Raw genomic sequence first — 18,555 nt, 5'->3', positions numbered from 1 at the left:
CAGGAGGGGAAGGAAGGAGGAAATAGAAAAGATAAGGACCTTAGAAAGATAATAGGTTTGTGTTCCAGAAAGACGCGCTGCTATTGTATCACAGGAAAACCTGTCGTGGAGAGCTTCCCATGATCCCCAGGGCCCCCCAGTTCCCCTGGATGCTCTTCTTCCCCTCACTGCCGCCCTGTTGGTGCTGCTTCTTGCCCCAGTGGTCTCATGCTGTCTTCTCACCTGCTGCCACTCTCCCCACCACTTCTGTGGTGACAAGGATGGGGCACATGACCACATCTGTGATCCACTGCAGCATTATTCACCACAGCCAGACATGGGAATACCCAGTGTCCATCAGAAGATGAATGAGTAAAGATGTGATCTGTGTATACAGGGGAATATTATTCGGCCACAAAAATGGAGGCAATCCGGCCATTTGCCACAACACGGATGGGCCTCAAGGGCACTATGCTAAGTGAAACGAGTCAGAGGGAGATAAACACTATATGATCCTACTTCTATGTGGAATAAAAAAAGCCCCAAACCCATAGACACAGAGAACACACTGGTGGTTTCCAGGGGCATGGGGGGGGGATGATGGGTAAAATGGGTGAAGTGGCCAAAAGATACAAACTTTTAGCTATAAGATAAATAAGTCCTGTGCACGCAATGTACAGCATGGTGACTATTGTCAATAATAATGTACTGTATATTTGAAAGCTGCTAAGAAAGTAGATTTGAAAAGTTCTCACTATCTGAAAAAAATCATAACTATGTGAGGTGATGGATATTAAGCAAACGTACTGTGGTGATCACTGCACGATACTGACATCATTCTGTTGCACACCTTAAACTAATACAGTGCTATATGTCAATTATATGTCAATACAGCTGAAAAACCAAGGCTGGAAATCTTTAGTGGAAAGGAAAGATAATGAAACTCATATTTAATCAAAAGTGCTTATCAATCATAAAATAATTAACTTCTGAATCAAATTAGGATAGACGATAGATAGATAGATAGATAGATAGATAGATAGATAGATTTCCATGAGACAGACAATGAGCTAAGTTTATTACCATGTTTTATCTTATTTACATGTTTTATCTTTTTTAACCTAAACAACTCTATGGTGTAGGCACTGTTCTGGATGAAGTTCAGGAAAGCTACTTACCTACATAAAATATCCCTTAAACACTGGGCTCACCACCTCTATACTATCCCATATGATCCTCTCCACCTAGCTACATTGCCATAACTACATTTAAAAAAATATTTATAGCCTCCAGAGGACTCAGCACTGGAATAAACATACAGCAGGTGCCCAATAAGGGATTGCTCATGACATGTTGCAGAAGTCACTGGTGAGCCAAGTGGGCAGAAGGCAGATTGCAGGGTAGGCTATCAGTAGTTATTTGGGCATCCTACAGACAATGTCTCTTTTAAAACCTAAACTGATGAAAAACATTAAATTTAGAGTGTCAGTAATTTTACACATTTAATTATGCAGATTAAGTCTTACTATAATAAAATTGTGTTATAAGTAAGACATTCGGAAGCCCAAAAATTGATTAATATCACTGGAATAATAGTTAATATTAAAAAAATCCAGTACAACCAAAGGATTTGTCTGTTCCCATAGGAGAGATTTGGCCCTTCTTTCTTGTTCAGACATCCCAAATCATGTGCTTAACATGCAAGCTAAAAATCCATCTATAATTAGCTCTGCCTAAGAGTGAATAAAAGACATTCCAAAAAAAAATTTTTCAACAAAATCACATTAAAATGGCCATATGTTTAACTTGGCTTCAAGTTACAAAATATCACAACATTATATGCTATTAATGTTGTAAACTTATACGGGTCTTTCAAGTGATCCAAAAGCTAAAGAGGAGAAAGTTAGTTAAACAAAAAAGAGGCAAAAGCTCAAGATACATGGAAAGAAATACTCAATATGTTTATTTTAAAAAGCAGTTCAGGTGACTCTGCTGTCCATATTGGAACTTTCCTGTTTACAAACACTGAACTGATTTTCAGAAAGTCTTTGAGTTTCTGATATATATTAGGGCTGCAGGACAGACATCTGGTGGACAGAGCAGCCAAGTATACATTCCTTCATTGTTTGTAGTCTCCCGGTTATTATGGTTTTTTCCTGCAAAACTAATGGGTAGAGAGCCCCATAGAGCAGGGGCTAACCGGCCCCCATATCAACAAATTTATCTCCTTAACACAATACAGAGCTCAGTGAGCAGGGGTCCTCATCTACGATCCCTTGATATGCTCCTCTATATCTACCTGGTATTTTTAATTCCTTAATTGTTTATAGTTATGAAATAAATACAAGTTTACTATAAAAAAAATCTGGAAAATGCCAAATAGTATGAAAGTTATCCAAAAATTCCTCTTCCAGGAATGATAGAATAGGTAATTCCTGCCAACCCTTCAGCTGAGAAAAAAACAGAAGAGCTGGACCAAAAAAAAAAATCTGTTGGAAGACATCAGACAGCTAATAATGTGAAGAAACATAAGGCAAAGCTCCAGGAAAAGAAAGAAACTCAGAAAGCCCAGATTTTCCCCAGGGCCATATATCTATTCCAGAAAAAAAGTTGAGAAGCTGAGCAGTGCTTTAGAGTCACAGGGATAAGAGGAAAATTAGAGTCTGCCAAGGAGAGAGTTTGGGGACTATCTGAGGATTATAGAGTATATGAGTGAACCAGAAATAGATAATTCTTGCAAAGACAGCACCCAGCTTCCTCTCAAATCCTAATCACTTAAGGTCATCTGGGATGATGAGTGCCTCTAACCACCTTTCAGAAACAAATGCAAATTCCCTCTGGAGAAACAACAATGTCATTCCATACCTCAATTACTTCCACAGTTTTTCATACACCATATTTGGAACTCAGTAAAAAAGAAATAACCAGACTTATGAGATGACAAGAAAAAAAAGAAGAGGAAAAAGAAAAGACCAAATGAAGAGAAACAAATGGATATGAAGTGGTTTAGATAATGGCATGACAAGATAGACTTTAAAATAATGATCACTGATATGTTTAATGGAATAAACGACAAGATGGAAATTTTTTCAAAGAGCTTGAAACTTTAAAAATGGAAATTAAGGAAGTGACAAAACACAACACGGGGACACAACAGATGAATTCAGTGGAAGGTTAGACACAGCTGAAGAGAGAATTAGAGAACTTAAGAACAGAAGAAAATATCCAGACTGACAGATACTCACAGATAGCAAGGCACCTTGATAACAAGCCCTAACGTGTGACTCAGTTTCCAGAGGGAAGAAAGAGAGATGGCGTACCAGAACTGCAGGAAGCACAGAATGTAGTGAATTTCACAGGATTTCTGTAATGTCTGGAAACACAGAAATATATATACAATGTTTTCAAGAACATCTTCAATCTCTAAATACAGAATTATGTTACCTCTTTTCCCAACCTTATGAACACTCTATGGAATTAAGATCATTAAAAACAAAAAGCAGTGTAGTATGAGTAAAAGCATTTGACAAAGAGGAAAACTGAGAAGGTAAAAAGAAAAATAGAATAGGTTTATTGATCAACTTATAGGTAATAAGTAGTAATGGGTAAGGATCAAAATATATAATTTAGATTGGCAAACCAAGTAATTGAAGCATATATAAATGAGGGGAGGACTAAGGACATTAAATGAAGGGATATAATGCATAAATACAAATGTTATATGAATATAAATATTCAAATTCTGCAAAATCGTATAAAAATACAAACCTTCCTAAATACTAACTGAAAAATAGAGATAAAAATTAAAACAGACAACAAGGTAAAAGAGCTAAAGCAGATATGACCTATTGTACATGGTCAGTATACATTAAATAATATGACAGAGCCAGAGAGCTTTGAGTTCAGTCAGCATAGTAAAGTAATAAGAAAAAACTCACCAATTAGAAGGAAAATATTTTAAGACTAACTTAAAAAGCCAAGCTGAACTCCATGCTGTGTAAGAGACATGCCTAACAGAAAGTGATTAAGAAAGGCAATAAGAGGGGCCCCTGGATGACTCAGTGGTTGAGCATCTGCCTTTGGCTCAGAGTGTGATCCCGGGGTCCTGGGATTGAGTCCCACATTGGGCACCCTGCAGGGAGCCTGCTTCTCCCTCTGCCTGTGTCTCTGCCTCCCTCTCTGTGTGTCTCCTATGAATAAATAAATAAAATCTTAATTAAAAAAGGACAATAAGAAAAGAGAATAGGCAAGTGGAAAGAAAGCAGGATTTGTGCTCTTAATACATGACAGGGTAGGATTCAGGCAAAAGAAGATCAAATGAGACAAGAATGACAGTCTCTAGTGCTATAAGCTATAATAGAATTATTATATTCTATATAATATAATATAGAATGGAATGAAATAATATTTATGTTCCAAATGATGCAGCAGCACTCATACCAGTAACAACAGAAGAGGTGAAGAGAAAAACCTGCCCTCAGCTAAAGATGGGTTCAGTGAACATCAATAGACCAAAAAGGAAACAGAAACCCTAAATGGCATATCTAATAAGGTGCACCAATCCCTGATCTCATCACAAAGACAGCATGTGTACTCAAGACATTCTTGAAAACCCAGTCTTCCAGGCCACAAAGCAAAGCTCAGGAAATCCCAGAAAATAGAATTAATACAAACAACATTTTCTGCTCTTAATGAAACAAAACTCAAAATTAATAACAAAAAGTCCTTTCCACCAGACAATTAGAAAAACCTGTCAATTAAAAACTTAGGGTCAAAGGCCACAAACAGACCTAAATTGCAGAATTTCTTGAAAGAACTATGATAATGGAAAAGCCACAGTGAAATCAGTCGGATAAAATTAAAGCAGTAATCAGAAGACAGTTTATAGTTTATGCCTAACTAAATCACCAGAAGATGAAACATAAAAGGAAATATTCCACCCAATACACCAGAAAGAGGAAAAGAAAGTAATTTAAAAGAAGGCAGAAAAAAGAAAATAATGATAAAAGCCAAAATTAATCCTTTGGAAAAATAAAGATAATGGAACTAAAATAAATTTAATAAAATAAATTCAAATGCCTGTTATTTGGAAAAAAAGAAAGAAAACTAAGACAAGCCATGGGCCAAACTAATCATAAAAAAGAGGAAAACACAAACACACAAAATAACAAATGACAAGGGTGACAGCCATTGAAATACAAGACTTTCTAAAAACAAGAAAGTACTTTGCCAAACTGAATGTAAATAAACGTGAAAACCTCAAAGTAGTGAGAACTTCCTAGGAAAATACGATTTATCAAAACTGACCCCTGTAGAGATAGAGAGTTTCCTCAGACCGCTCCTGAGACGAACCATGGAACGTGATCACAGAGCTACAGCCCGAAAAGCAACCGGGCCCACCCGGATGGCCTCTCAGGAAATCCCACCAAATGCTCAAAGACCACGTAATTCCATGTTACATGCACGGCTCTGACACATGCAAAAAAAAAAGAAGAAAAAAAAACCCATTCTGGTTATTTTAATGAACTGTGATATTCATATTCATCAGTGAAATATGTATCAGCAGCCCCCAAATCCAACAGTCTGCCTCAGGGACAGACACCAGGCACGTGTTCCCTGGGGTCAGAGAGGAAGGAAGAGCGCCTTCCAGCCGCGCACCCAGGAGGGTAAAAGCAGCACAGTCAGACCAAAGACACGTTCAAAAGTTTAAGAATTAGGAAGGAAGAAACGGAACTGCCTCTGTTTGTAGATGTTGAAGGTCTTCCTGGACAACTCGAAAGAATCAGGGATAAAACTAATACAAATGACAAATGAGTTCATCGATGCGCTTACGGACGACAGTCAGAAAACCCAACGCGAGAGAAGATTGCAGTAATAATAAGAAAGATGAAACACGTAGGAGGGTGTAAGAAAAAGTGTGCTAGACCCCAGTGAGGCAGACTTCAAAACCCTCAGGAAAGACACGAGGCAGATGTGGGAACGTGTGCTTGGGAGGTACCCTAAGGACACAAAGAGCAACAGATCCTTGAGGGCTTCTTTGTCATTAGATTGCTGCTGGCACGGCCGGCAAAGCTTCCAGAAACTTCTGACGTGCCCCGTAAGATAAAACAAAGGCGTGGTGTTGGTAGGGACTAGAACTTCCAGAGGGAAAGAGGAAAATGTACCGACAGAGATGGGTAAGGTAAACTCAGACCCCTATGTGCGGACTTTGAATTGGAAGTACTGGTCTGGAGCCGTGGGGGGTTTTAGTCTAGCTCCTTCCCGGCCACCAGACCAGGGACAAGTCACGACGCTGGCCCCAGGAATGAGCTGGGCCCCTGGGAGAAGAAAGGGACTGTGTCCCAAAGGGGGTGCAGAATGTGGCCCCTGTGAACCAGCAGGGCCAGCAGGGGACCCTGGGACAGGGGTCCTGAGGGTGCCGACCAGGGCACGGAGCGGGAGTTTGACCAAGGAGTAGGTTGCTCGTATGGAACATTCTCCTTGACCCGGTGTCTAGCACCGGACAAGGCCAGGAGGGTGGCCACGTGCCGTTACGTGGCACGTGTGGAGACCGCCACGGGCCACACGGGAGGACGGAGAGCCTGGGGCTGGGGGAGGAGGCTCGGGGAAGTGGGCTCGCCCCAGGAAGCCCACCGGGCGCCTGGGCTCCACGGGGATGTGCCCTCGCCAAGGCGATTCAGAAAGCAGTGCTGACGGGGCAGCTCGGGGTGGGCCCCGGGGGCGGTGGCGGCAGATGGCACCACAGAGCCCGCCCCCAGGGCAGCAGGGACGAGAAGGGCAGCGGGAAGCACCGGCAGCCCCGCGGAGGCCTCGCCGTCTAAGCGAGCTGGGGAGGACGAAGAGCCAAATGCCTGTTAGCCTGTGGGACCCCGACGGGGGGTGGGGGGGACGTCTCTGCCTGGGATGGAGCACACGCACCTGTCGGCCTGGGGTGCACGAAGGCCACGACATCAGAAAGGGGGTCCTGGCTCCAGGACGGACCAGAGGGGCTCCCTGGGTCCAACCCCACCTAAAGCTGTCCTCTCTCGTCCTCCATACGCGCACTGGACACACCGTGCTGATGGTCACACCCCCGTGCTGGTCCACGGGCCGACAGCGAAGAGCTATCACGGTGCAGGGGAGTCAGCAGAGACCCCTGAAAGGCGCCCCCTCCGCCACCGAGTCAGTGCACCAGATACAGCCTCGGATCCCAGGGGCCTGGAGGGAGTCAGCGCCTCTGTTAAATACCTAAAAGATCAAGAGCGGCGGCGGTCCTCGTGATCTCCGCCCTGGATTTGCAGATCTGGGTCCACGTGAGTCCACGTACCCTGGAGGGTAGTACTGACCCCACAGGCGGCCACCGGGTGTGACGGCATCTTTGGTAAAGCAGAGGAACACGTCTGGACGTAGGCCGAACCCGGCCTTGGGCCTGGCGCCCACGTCCTTTCCCATCCCGCTCAGGAGGGAGACTCCGAAGCAGGGCACAGCCCCGTCTGAGGACTTGCCCCCCAGCGGGATTTCCCATCCCCCCCGACGCTCCACCGTCCTGCGGCCCACAGTGAGCGGGTCATCTGGCCACTCCGCAGAACGTCACATGCCCCACCGCGCCCGCGGAGGCCCCCCAGCACCACACTGCCTGGTCCCGGGAGCGTTTGCCCCTTCGACGTGTGATCCCCGTAACCTCGCCTGCTGGTGTGACGGCCAGCTGAGCTGGGAATGCGCGGAACAAGGGGATCATCGGAGGGACAGAGCCGGCCACCCTCGGGCTCACCAGGAGCGCTCACGGCCCTACCCCTCTCGGGTCCTGCACGCACGTCCAGGAGCTTTTCAATTGTACTTTATGGTTCTTTTTGGTTGGGAATCTACTGCGAGAGTCGCATCTTCCCACGACGTGTATCCGAGGGCCCTGTTCAGAGCCGGGCCGCTAAGCCCACTCCACACATCAGTGGGTTGAGCCTGGTTTTGGGGCACACACACGTTAGCATCAGTGAGGATTCTGGCTGGAGGAAGGCCTGACTGGAGTCATGCTTATGGGTTGAGGGAGTTTGCTTATGGGACCCAGAGTGTTGCCCAAGTGTGATCGGCACGTCACGAAAGGAAAGGTTTTTGGTGTGGCCGCTGGAGGATTGCCTACCTGCAGACACAGCCCGTGCTGCCAAGGGCTGTTGCACCCCGGGCCGGACGCCTGTGGGGGGCCCCCGGCCTTGAGCACTCACCGAGGCCCAGGGCCCTCACCTGTGCGGCCTGGGGGAGGCCGGCCGGGGCAGAGCCAGGCCTTTCTGGGGCCGAGGGCGCTGTGGCAACAAGGCGGTGTGTCCTGGGGCAGCGAGCTGCGGTCTGAGCGCCCCCTCATCGCCCACCCATGCACGGGCCTAACAGGAAAACCCAGTCCCGGGCCCATCGCGGCCGTCCGGGCTTGGCACCCTGAGGAAGGAGAAGCCTCTAGACTCTCTTCCGCAGGAGCTGCCGGGGCTCCTGGGGAGTCGGAGCCTGGCTCGGTCTGCACAGGCCCCTGACGTAGAATACCACAGGCGGCGCGACGAACAACAGACCTTCATTTCTCACGGTGCTAGAGGCTAGAAGTGCAGGGTCAAGGCGCCAGCGGGTTCAGAGTCTGGTAAGGACCCGTGTCCGGGTTCCGAGAGGGCAGTCTCTCTATTTCCTCCCACGGCGGAGGGTGGCAGGGAGCTCTCAGGAGCCACTTTCCTAAGGGCACCAATCCCGTTCGTGGGATCCTGGCCTCACCTCCCGAAGGCCATCACCCTGGGGCTTATGGTCTCAGTGTGTGAATTTGAGGGAACACAGACATTCAGCCCATTGCAAGGCCAGCGTGAACTTTGCCCCTGACACGGTCCACTGTGCAGGAGGCTCGGGGCATCCAGAGAGGCCAAGGCCAGCTTCCCAGGGACACGGCCTCTGAGCCCCACCCCGGGGCCCAGGGTGGGGTGCACACACAGAGGGCCCACCCCTGGAGGACTGATAGGGGTCACAGCTCTGAGAGCAGGTCCAGAGAGTCTCATCAATGCCCAGGTGGTGACCAAGGGCCGCTGTGCTTGGAGGACCCAGGGCAGGAGGAGGCCTGGAGGGCCGTGCCCACCGGCATCTATGCTGCCAAAGGGGCCACCCCATCATGGACAAGACTGGAAACCGTCCTGGCCCTGCTTGCTCACCAGCCTCCTCACCCCCAGACCTCTGGCTGGGCCCCGGGTGCATTACACCTGTAATGACCAGGACGGTCCAGGGGTTGGATGGGAAACACCACCTCCAGCCTGGGGTCAGCAGGTGTCCCACCCCCGGGACTGCAGGAACCCCAAGACCAAGGCCTGCAAGGTTCAAGGTCCTGGGCAGAGGCCAGGTGCTTGCCCGCCCCCCATCCAGGTCTGAGGGGCGTGTGGCAGGTGCGCTCCAGCTGCCCCGGTCCCCAGCCACACAGGCGCGTAGGGAACTGCTCTGTGGAGGTGACCAGGACAGGACACATTCGGCCCGACACCTTGTGCCAGAAGGCCGGCCATGGAGGGGTACACACAGGCTGCGCTCTGCCCCCGGGATGGTAGCCAGGCAGGCGCGTGCCACAGCAAGAGAGCGGAGAAGAAAGAAGCTGCAAGGAAGGAAGAGAAAACCTTCAAAGCAAACAACGGAGAGCTGGAGGGCGGAGATGGAAGGGGTCTGGGGACCCATAAGATGCAAGGGTCCAAACAACAGGCACGGGGCTATGTTGGTGAAGAGTCACATGCGTCTCTAATAAGCACCAAACGGCCCTCAAGTGTCGAAAATAAGACGGGGACAGGCTCGCTCTGTGGAACACGGAAGGGGCACAGGGGAGGCACCAGCACAACAGGCAGCAAAGTCGGGGTGCGAGCCGGAAGCAGGAACGAGCGGCGGCCCCATATCTCATTGGTCCCACGCAGAAGCCAGCGGGATAGGAAGCGTGAGAGGCGCCCGGGGCCGTGGCGGGCAGGTGCAGGGGATGCGGCGGGGGTGGGGTTCACCCCGGGAAGCCCTGGCCGGACCGCACAGAGTGGCTTTGGACTGTGCGTGACCTGAGGTGCCCGAGGGACGTGCAGCCTCCGCGGGCCAGCGGGGCCGGGCGGCCGAGCCGGGGGCGGTCGGGGAGGCCAGGCCGCGGGGGAGCCTGGCGTCGGGAGAAAGCCGGGCGCTGCAGGGCTCGGTTCAGCCGGGCGGGGGGCTACGCACAGCGGCCAGGAGCAAAAGCAAAGCACCCCTCCTGCCGGGCCCCCCAGGCTTACCCCGCATCCCCCGAGGCCGTGGGGTGGCGGGAGTGGTGAGCGTGGGTGCTGGCCGTTGGGAGGATGTTTGGAAGCAGGAGGAAAGGAAGAAGCCGCGAGAAGGAAGAGTAGTCCAGAGAAGTGCCGATGGGACGTCTGGGGGCTCAGCGGTTGAGCGTCTGCTTTCGGCTCAGGGCATGACCCCAGGGTCCGGGGATCGAGTCCCGCATCGGGCTCCCTGCGTGGAGCCTGCTTCTCCCTCTCCCTGTGTCTCTGCCTCTCTCTGTGTCTCTCAGGAATAAATAAATAAAATCCTTAAAAAGAAAAAAAAAGAGAGAAGTGCCGATAAACTGCGCCCCCATCCCTGCGCGTCTCACCCGCGGGCCGCTGCCTGGCGCTTCCCGCCGGGCCCCCCACGCCGCCTGCAGCCCCCTCCCTGCTCCTGGTCCCCACAGTCCAACCACCAAAGCTGTGCAGGTGCCTCCGCCGGGAGACGCGTCCACGGGGACCCACGTTTGTGCAGGGTCTATAATTACTGACTCTGTCATTAGTTCAAAAAAAATTTTTTTTTAATTCGCTAGGTAAGGATTCATTCAGGTCAGCCACGCAGCTCATTTCACAATGTGAACACCCCACTCAGTCGGGATCAGAGTGATGCCGAGGAACTGTCACCGGGGGCCCCTGAGGGCTGGAGCTGGGAGCTGGACACTCAGTCCCTTTGCGTCTTCTGCTGCCACAGCCCGGCCACAGCCCACGGCCCACGCAGCCGGGAGCCGCGCCTTCCACATGCAGGTCACGTTCATTTCCACGGGCCTCCAGAGCAACCGAACCAACTCCGTGCTCCTCCAAGTACGACTCCAGGCAGCGAGACCTTCACTCCTGCCAAGTGACCACTGCCCCGCTCCGCCCGGGAAAGGCGGCTTTGGCAGCCCGCGAGCGGTTCCTATTCTGTGCTTCTTTTGTTGGAGTCGGGTGCGTGGCTTTGGGGGGCTGCAACCGGGGGCTTCAGACCCAGCCGCACAGCATTCCAGAGCCAGCCTGATGAAACAGATGGTTTTCTTCAGCTTGCAGAGAAAAGAGGCTTGGATTAAGTTTTTTTAATTTACTTCAAATGCATCTATTATAAGAGTTAAGCAATTTTTGGTTTCCGGTTCTAGAATAATCTTTAAAGTTTGAGACTCTGTGTGTCTGGGTTAGGAATATGTTTCTTTCTTTGTTGGAGTTTTTGTAGTCCCGCTCAACATCTAAGAAAAAAAGGCAACCGACTAAATTCCAAATGTTTACCCTCCCAAATGACCAACACACACACACACACACACACACAGACACACACACAGAGACACACAGACACACACACGGTGGGCCTCACAGGGCCTTTCCTGTTCCAGAAGAGACACAAAGGAGAAATAAAGTCGCCACGCCTGCTCCTCTGTGGTTCACACACACGAGTCGGCCGAGTAGGAATCAGGTTTTAAAAAATTCAAACTCAGCAAAACAAGCATTTCTGCTAACGTGAGTGTTTCGCTGCCAGCTGGCCACGCTGTGTGGCGTAGACCATCCAAGGCAACTCGCAAGAGCTTGGTTGCTCAAAGACTCGTTGCAGAATGGAGCCAAGATGTGTCCTCTTCAGGTTGTGCGCGGGTTCCAACAGACTCCGGAGGAAGTGCAGCATGTGTCCAAAAAGGAGAAATAGCTTTCTTCCCAGAATTGTTTCTGAGCCATGGGCCAGCATTTTAATCCCTTGGACACTGGAGTCCATGAGTTCCAGAAAGTGTAAAAGGTCCTGTCTCATGCAAGACCTTTGGTGAGGGCTGAAGGAGGACCGTGGAGGGCAGCCCTGCAGAGCTCAGCCGGCTGGGCGGCTTGGAGACGCCCCAGCCTTGGGGTTTTCTCCTCTCAGCTACCACGCTGACCCTAACACACTAGGACCCCCTTGACAAGACATCACTGTCAGCGCATGGAGGTCTGTTTGGGGTTCGAGGCACTAGACATGGGGGTGCGACTGCATGGGTTTCAGCCCACACCGGACCTCATGCACTGGGGCATTAGTACGTCCTCACGCCTTATAAAATGAAAACCAGCCACAAAGCAAATAACCCTCACAGTGTGTGTTGTGTGTGGGTAGGGGATCATAGGGGAGGGAAGAGGGTACCAGGGATGGAAAAAGGGATCTGGGGAGATGAGGGTGAGCAGGTCAGCACCATCTGAGATCCCTCCTCTGCCCCAGACGCAAACACCAATTTGGCTGCAGAAGAAGGCGCTCCTAATAGGAAAAGAAGCCAGAAACTCAGACCCCGGAAAATTCACAATCTGGCTGGAGCCGTGAGAACTGAGGAGAGAAGTCACGAGAGAGGATCAAGATGCATAATAAGAAGCCAAAAACCTCTTGATAAACACAAAGTAGAGAAAGGCATACGCAGGCACAAAAGCTCTAGGACAGAGAACAAAGGACTTTGGATAGAGCTTATGCGTGTGTGCAGATGCGGTGTGTGGTGTGTGTGTGTGGTGTGCATGTGTGCAGCATGCATGTGTGCAGCATGTGTGTGTGCAGTTGCAGTGTGTGTTGTGTGTGTTGTGTGCAGTGTGTGTGTGCACAGCATGCATGTGTGCAGATGCAGTGTGTGGTGTGTGCAGCATGCGTGTGTGTGTTGTGCACTGTGTGCAGATGCAGTGTGTGGTGTGTGTGCAGCATGCGTGTGTGTGTGTTGTGCACTGTGTGTGTGCAGCATGTGTGTGTGCAGTTGCAGTGTGTGGTGTGGTGTGTGGTATGCATGTGTTCAGTGTGTGTGTAGCATGCGTGTGTGTGATGTGCACTGTGTGTGTGCAACATGCGTGTGTGCAGATGCGGTGTGTGTGCAGATGCAGTGTATGGTGTGTGTGTGTGGTGTGCATGTGTGTAGTGTGTGTGCAGCATGCATGTGTGCAGCATGTAGTGTGTGTACAATTGCAGCATGCAGTGCACGCAGCACGTGTGCTGGGTGTGTGCAGCGTGTGCTATATGGCGTGTGTGTGTGTGTGTGTATAGTGTACAGCGTACGGTGTGTGCAGCATACGTGTGTGCAGTGCATGTGCACCGTGCGTGTGTGTGGCACGCAGGGCAGGGGAGGGCAAGGCTCCCCGGCTCCAGGAGAGACGGGGGGGCGAGGCGGGGGCTGCGGCCTGACGACAGGGGCTCCACGAACCCGAGCGAACGGGCGGAGGAAGGCATCTCTTGCTCGAAACGCGTGTCCTCCGTCCTCGGGAAAGGTCGGGCCGAGAAAGCCGTGACCACCACCAGAGCAGGGGACCTTGGCCCGCGGTCCCTCACGACACGCAGCTCGCCACGCTGCAAAGTGCTCCCAGATGACACACTGGAGACCACACATGAAAGCGGGGAACCCGTTGGACTCGCCCGTACAGGCCGGCGCTTGGGCTTCTGACCACCGCCTGCTGCCCGCCTCCTCCCTCTGACACCCGCGCCTCCGTCTCTCTCAACTCTCGGAGCCCCTCTGCCCCTCTGTCCCTCTGACCCCCTCATTCTCTACCCCTCTGGCCCGCTGTCCCTCTGCCACCGAGGGTCCCCAGGGCTGCAAGGGGACCTGAGCTCCAAGTGTGTCCACGGGAGCAGGAGGCCAGGGCAGGAGGGCCGGAGGGAAGCCCCTGGAAAGGCCTCTCAGGACCAGACACAGGCGCCCTGGAGCTTTAGGCTGCAGGGTGAGCCCCAAGGTGTCCTGAGGGTCCTCCTTCGATGCTTTCCGAGTCCTTCTCCAGGATGTCCCCGGTGCCAGCGGCAGGGGAGCAGGGAGCGGGCAGCGCTGGGGAGACCTGGCACATAGGTCCCTGCGCCCCACCACCTGCAGCCTGCGAGGCCAGCGCTGCACCTGCTGCCTTGATGGGAATCCCGATCCTTGTCCCCAGCAGCGTCCCCTCCCGCTCCCCATGTGGGGACACGTCCCTTAGCATCCTTGTTCTGGGTGTGCCGCGGGGCGCGGGGACCAACCAGGAGCAGAGAGCACCATCACCCGCAAGCCCGCAGGCTCCCGGGGCACCCTGCCCTGGGGTCAGCTGCGGGGCCACCCCGCGCACCCTAGCCTGCCCTGCCTCCCTCTTCGTGGGTCTCCCCCTTGGAGCAGAGTTAATATGCGTAGGAACAGACGTCTTCTGCTTGTGTGACAGCCCTCCCAGGGCCCCCTGCCACGTCACACTGTCCTCGGGCTAGCTGGGCTCTTCTGGAGGCTTCTCTGTCCTGGAGCCCCCTGCCCTGCCCTCCCCCCAGGCTGCTGGCTCAGCCGCGGGTGCGTGGGAGCCCATCCAAAGGCCTGGAGGACGCTGCCCAGGAAGGACCCGTAGCCGCTTGCCCGGCCAGGGGCTCCGCTGCGTGGCCTGTGTGGCTCTGTGTCCCTGAGCAGGGCGCTCGGCCTCCCCAGCCTCCCTGTCTGCACTACGACACGGGCGACCAGTACCTGCCCGCGGGGCGGTGGCGGTGTTGCCCCGCTGGCCCGCACTGCCTCGTGTGAATGCCCCGGGAGCACCAGCGATGTGCGCACGGAACAGTCTATAATTTTTTAAAAATGCATAAAGCCATCTAACAGGTTATATGGAGGCCGCCGTAGCCTCCTCTTGCCGCCGCCGCACCCAGTTACACAGACCTGGTGGCCGGAACAACCCAAGCTCGGAAGTCAGACCCCTGAACTGAGCTTTACGGGGCAAAGCCAGCGGCAGGGGTGGGGCTGGGGGTCCTCGGCCATGTCCCCCACCGCAGTGGCTCTTCTCGCCCTGCTCCCACTGTCGCACGGCTTTGTCCCTGCGACCTTCTCGCCTTGTCTCACGAGGACCCCCTGATTAGACTGTGCCTTCCTGGAAAACCCGGATCATCGCCCACCTGCGCACCCTTACCTGAGGCACACCTGCAAAGTCCCTCTCCGTCTGGGGCAGCATTGTGGGGTTCAGGGATAAGGATGGGGACATGTTGGGGGGTCGTTATGCAGCCCCCAGCAAGCATCCCCTTCTGGGAAAGAAGACCATGGGCAACCCCCCCCCCCCCGCCCCCGTCACTGAGCCGTCCTGACCCGGCCGCGCACTCCATCTCCGGCGCCGGGCTTCGGGAGAATGGAGCAGCCCCAGGAGCCCACACACGGGGGGCTCCCCACATGGGGGAGACGAGCCTCGCCAGGCAGAGAGGGCCGAGTGACAGGTGCTGATGGCAAGAACCAGAAGAGCCCCTGACAGTCTCCGTCGCCCAGTCCGGGACAACCCAGGTCCCCAGAAACACTGAGGTGGCCACCCGGATGAGGGGTGCCCCTCACTCCCCGCCAGGGCACCCGTGTGCTCCCCTGCCCTTCGCCCCTCCTTCCCGGGGGAGGCCCAGCCATGCCCACCGGTGCTGTGCCGGCCTGGCTCCCTGGCCAGGGAGGGGGGACACAACATCTGGGTGTTAGCGGAGGGCCGCACAGATGTCGCCTCACCAACGAGGCCCTCGCCGTGGACTGGTCGCAGGGCCAGCCCGGACAGCCGTGCCTTCCGCCGCAGAGAAGCCACCAAGGCCCACGAGGTGGGAGACGGGAGACGGGAGACCGAAACGCGCCGTCGGTGTGGGGCATACGGGAGCTCCGTACCACCTCTGTGATGTTTCTGTAAACCTAAACTGTTGTTGCCAAACGGTCTATTTTTGAAATCGCCCATCTTGTGCGATCGCCCCATCATCTGTCTGGATGTCCAGACTCTAGGGGGGCACCGGGGGACCTCGGGGCAGTTGGCACGGGATGCCCGGGTCCATCACCTCCCCTGGAGGCCCCGAGGTCCCACACCTGCCTCCCCTCAGACGGCGCACTGCCACCTGGAAGCCAGATGTCCCATGTCCGGGAAGACGTGAGGACGACGTACGGACCTCTTTGCGGCCAGACAGGCCCGCCTTGCCCTCTGTCTGGTTTTTCCGGGCGGGGACTCCTGAGTTTCAGGGCATGATCTCCGGAGCTGGGGCTGGAAATTCCAACACGTGTCTGGGTCTAAGTGGGGAGGGAGCCCCATCCACAGACTCACAGCCACTCCGCCCTACGACGCCCCTGCCTCATTTTGCTGGGATCCGTTCCACCGGGACTGGACCCCCCATAAGCCAGTCCTCACCCTCACGCCTCCCGCAGCTCCTGAAGGAGTTTCCTGGGGTCTGAGTGAGGGTTTCTTCTGACTCCCACCTGCCGGCTCCTCACAGATGTGAACTTTCATCCTCATGGCATGGGGGCGACCGGGGGTCACACTCATGCCACTCCACTGCCCTCGCTGGGGTCTTCCATCGATGGATGGTGGATCAGGGTCCTATGATGTCCCCTAAACCCCCCACCTGTTGAGTCCAGTTCACAAGGGAGGGCGGGGAGGGTGGACTGAGGGGTCAGATCAGTGGATGGGGACTGTAGGATGATTCTGGGGGTGTAGAGTGACCCTAAAACCTTCGACATCGTCACCCCAAACCTAGGGCTGTGCCGGGATGGAGGAGAGACAGACTGGGGAGACACGTGAACATTTCCATAGTGCAAGGGGGAAATCTCACCACGCCGAGGCCGGGTACACCCCTGCACCGTTAGTGCCTTTACCTTGCTCTCTCTTTGGGTCGGGGTGTCTTCCAGTGAGAGGGACCTGGGGTCCACTGTAGGGGCTGGGACGGGACGGCAGGCAGGGCACCAGCAGAGAGGAGCCACCCCAGCCTCCTGCTCTTGGGGAGAAAAGTGGGGGGATGCCGGGAGGACTTCCTACATTATACTCCTCCTCCACAAGAAAGGCGCCTCGCGTTTAGGGCAGGATTCTGCGGGGGAATGCAGGTTCACCTGCAGCCTGAGGCTTCTCAGGAATCCCAGGGTGAGAGGGGTCTCAGGTGCAGCACTTCCAAAAGCACCAGCGGGGAGGGAAGTGGCTCAGGCGAGGCTCTGCTTGGCCCCTGAAGGATTGGGATCACGCCCTCCACACGGCGGGCACCCTACTGTTCCTCATGCCCTCGGCTCCACGATCCCACTGCCCGGTCACTGACCTTCCTGAACCCTCCTGAACCACAGCCGCGCGTGCATCCATCCCCAGCCTAGAGGGCCGGCCCGTCACAGCTAGGTCTGTGGGAACCGGCCGGCTGCCAAGCTAGCGGGAGGATCAGGGAGGCCTCTGGGGACGGTGCCGCCGGACAGGTGTCCAGGAAGGGACATCTCTCCTGTGACACGTCCAGACCGCTCAGCCCCACGCCCGCCTCCAGCCACAGCTGCGGGGCCCAGTCCTCCCCGGGCATCCGGGGGGCTCCCTGCAGGTGCACGCAGGTCCCGTGGGAGGCCGGGCAGCTGGTCCGTGAGGGCACAGCTGGCAGCGTCGGCCCAGGAAATGAAAACCAGCCCCCAGGGAACGAGCGCCCCTTGCGTGGCCTCCGCAGACTCGAGGACACACGGGAGCGGCAGCTACTGGGGAAGGAGGACGCTGCCAGGCCCTGCTGCCCGGCCCAGCCCCGGGACCCCCTTCTTCCCACACACCGCCCGGGGGCTCAGCCTGCTTCGCTCCATCGGAGGCCCCAGCTTTCGGGGGGACCCTCGGGCTTGCCGCGACCCTGGGGGCCAGGCGAGGCCACTTCCTGCGCTCACCCCTCTCCCCTCCTTTCCCGGCTCGAGAGCAAAGAGACTCCCTCATCGGGTCCCCCAGCAAAGCAAGAAAGAAATCGTGTGAATACTGGAGGCTTGTTCCATTTTGCGGCCCCCAACAGCGGGACTGGACGCCCCGGCCCGTGGCTGCAGTTGGCGGGCACGGTGGGCATCGCGGGGCCTCCCGGGCCTGGCTCCCGGGCATTCCCGCCCCCGCCGACACCCGGTCCCCGGGAAAAGGCAGCCGGCGGATGTCCGGGGCACTCAGGCCTGGCATACGGGAGCCCGTGCCTGTCCCGAGTCGGAGGCCGTGTCCCCCGTCCCCATCAGGCCGGCCCCCCACGGGGCCCCAGCCGGGTCAGCCAGCCACCTGCGCCCTGCGCCCTGCCTGCACCTGCGCCGATTCTTCTAGAAAACCGGCCTGCGGGCAGCCCGGTGGCTCAGTGATTTAGCGCTGCCTTCAGCCCAGGGCTTGATCCTGGGATCCCGGGATCGAGTCCCATGTCGGGCTCCCTGCATGGAGCCTGCTTCTCCCTCTGCCTGGGTCTCTGCCTTTCTCTGTGTCTCTCATGAATAAATAAATAAAATTTAAAAAAAGAATAGGGAAGGGCCGCGTTGCTGGGAATCGCAGAGAAATCCTGGGTCCCCTCCCCTGGGGGAAGCCTCCCACCCCGTCCCGCCTCCCCCCAGAGTGTAGGAACGCTCACCCTGCGCTTCCTCACATTCCTTTCCCTTGTCATCCGCCACACGTCCGTCTCTCTAAACCATCTGGAATGTATTTCATTGTG

General features: G+C 54.4%; 1 non-coding gene across 4 annotated transcripts; it reads right to left on the bottom strand.

The window, feature by feature from the left end:
- Nucleotides 1-10,731: 10,731 nt before the first annotated feature.
- On the bottom strand, nt 10,732-18,035 carry LOC111092420. Of its 4 annotated transcripts, XR_005378921.1 has the most exons (5): nt 16,751-17,969; nt 16,287-16,487; nt 16,000-16,142; nt 15,629-15,807; nt 10,732-11,248 (listed from the first exon to the last, which is right to left on the bottom strand). It is a non-coding gene; the product is annotated as an uncharacterized LOC111092420 (transcript). The 4 variants fall into 4 exon arrangements; XR_005378920.1 differs by having other exon boundaries at nt 15,971-16,142; nt 16,287-18,035; XR_005378919.1 differs by having other exon boundaries at nt 15,542-15,807; nt 16,287-17,975.
- Nucleotides 18,036-18,555: the final 520 nt, after the last annotated feature.

Source organism: Canis lupus, chromosome 25, assembly GCF_011100685.1.
Source record: "Canis lupus familiaris isolate Mischka breed German Shepherd chromosome 25, alternate assembly UU_Cfam_GSD_1.0, whole genome shotgun sequence".
NCBI lineage: Eukaryota > Metazoa > Chordata > Mammalia > Carnivora > Canidae > Canis > Canis lupus.
This window is presented reverse-complemented; position numbering and strand designations above follow the sequence as displayed.